Source organism: Propithecus coquereli, unplaced genomic scaffold (assembly GCF_000956105.1).
Source record: "Propithecus coquereli isolate 6110/MARCELLA unplaced genomic scaffold, Pcoq_1.0 Scaffold406, whole genome shotgun sequence".
NCBI classification, from domain to species: Eukaryota; Metazoa; Chordata; class Mammalia; order Primates; family Indriidae; genus Propithecus; species Propithecus coquereli.
In genome coordinates, this window is record NW_012149797.1 from 100,523 (window position 1) to 102,906 (window position 2,384).

The window sequence follows — 2,384 nt, forward strand, 5'->3', positions numbered from 1 at the left end:
ATTATTGGATTATTGTCACATATTAAAATCTTTTATGTATAATATATATTTCCATATTGCATTATAATTATTGTTTTATGCAGTTGATATTAACTTATATTTACTTACATATTTGCTATGTCTAGTGTTCATTGTCCCCTTTGCATTTCCATGTTTTCATCTAGTGTTCCTTGTCTGAGCACATCTTTATCTCATCTTCACTTTTGAAAATATTGTGGAGTTGTATGTAATTCTAGATTGATTATTACGTACTTTTAACACTTTAATGATATAAAGATCTATTGTTTTGATAAGTCATGATTAAGCTTATTGTTACTCCATTGAAGTAATTTTTTTCACTAGTTATATTGAAGAATTTTTTTCTCTGTGCCTATCTGTTATTTCCTTTTAACTATCTTGTTTGTGTTTGCTAAACATTTTGAATCTATAGGTTAAATCTGTGTGTTTTCAGTTAAAAAATGTTGTATCCAGTTCTTTCATACTATTTGTGACATTTATCCCTCTACTACTACTGTGCCTCAAATGAAATATGTGTTAGGTCTTTTATGTATACCTCACATGCCTGTTATACTTCTACTCATTATTTCGTCATTGCTTTCCTCATTGCTTCCATTTCTGTACATTTTAACCCATGTGTCATGCCTTGTGCCAAAACTTCTATTGAAACAAATCTTTGCATTATTGGTTTCAGATATTGTATTTTTCTGCTTTAGAATCACTTTTAATCCAGTTTTATGGATTTCAAATTTCTGGCGAAATTTTCAATACCTTCATCTACTTTATCCTTCTTTTCTTCATTTTTTAAACATATTAATGAATTTATCTGAAAATCTTTACTGCTCATTTCAATATCTAGATAATATTGCTTCCATTGTCTGGTTGCTTTTCTCTGATATTGTCCATAAGGTTTTGTCTGCTCACGTATGTTATAAATTAGGGTGTTATGCCCATGATATATAAAAATAACTGCTGTGATTTTAGAGAATGCTTTCATCCTCAAGAGGTCACCTCTCAATTATGTAATAAGCACTATTAAATTATTTAATAAACAATTATTTAATAAGAACTAAGGATTGACTCCTTAGGATCAGGATTTAAGTTATACCAGTGCTGGGTTTCAGTAGAACTCTATCTCTGATTTCTCCCTGTTCTTAGGGTGTGGTCCTTCAGCACTTTTAATTAAGGATATGATGAGTATTTGCTACTGTAGGCCTGTGAAATTGCAGAATATTCAATGCTACCAGACCATGTTTTTATTAGTTTAACTCTTTAACCACCTGCCACATGTTCATTTATTCAAAATAAGGCAAATGTTTCAAAGTAGAGACTGGCCATACATGTAAGACCGCTTAAGTCCCCAATTATATTAATTTGATCTTATTTGACTACAAAATTTTCTTACATTTTCTCTATTCTGAAGTAGCAGCATTTTCCAGGGAATAATCATCGATTCCCGGCCTTGAAATCTGCCTTATATTGATAAGTGTGACCCAAAGAAAAGCAACTGTAGAACCTCAGTGTCAATTAAATTCCCTCTAGGATCTTCCATCCTTGCCCGTTTTGTTGTTAAGCTCTTCCTTCTAGGAGATATTTTCTTATGGTCTTTTTTTATTTCATTACAAATTGAAAAATTATAACTATACATATTAATAAGGTGCAATTTGATTTCATTATATATGTATATAATGTTGAATTACTAAATGAAACTAATTAACATATCTGTCATCTCAGATACTTATTTTTTATGGTAAGAATATTTGAAGTTTATGCTTTTAGCAATTTTTAAATATACAGTACATATTTATTATCTATAGTCGACAAGCTGTGCAATAGATTTCAAAACCTCATTCCTCCTGTCTAACTGAAACTTTGTAACATCTGACCATCTTCTCCCCGTTCCCCCGGCTCCCATCCTCTGGTAACCACCATCCTGCACTCTGCATCTTTGTGTTTAATAGTTTTTACACACTATTTTGCTCAAAATATATCTTAAGAAAAACCAGCATCTACTGACTTTTTCTAAATCTATTTACCTAACTTTTCAGTCTATAATTTGGTGTTTCTTCCAAACAAAATGCTAGTATTTTGTTGAAACCATCAATTTTGTTTTTTTTTCTAAAAACATTTTTGTTACTTTTTTAAGTGTGTTTGGTTGAATCAATCACTAGAAGAATTATAACACTGAAGCATAAAAATCTCTCTGCTTAGCAGTTAAACCTCTTTTCCTATGTGAAAATTAGTCATACCCAACATTTTTAGCTAAATTCTACATAATTATACTCACTACACTGCTGGGATATTAATTATTGTTTTATGATGAATTATTATATAGGCTCCCATCGATATTTGTGTTTTTATGTTGAGGCATCCTTTAAACTTTTATT

At 30.3% G+C, this 2,384-nt stretch overlaps 1 protein-coding gene across 2 annotated transcripts in view; it reads right to left on the reverse strand.

The window, feature by feature from the left end:
* The window catches only part of LOC105817320 (BMP/retinoic acid-inducible neural-specific protein 3-like), a 525,800-nt gene that overhangs the window by 94,688 nt on the left and 428,728 nt on the right, over positions 1–2,384 (reverse strand). The window lies entirely within an intron of this gene.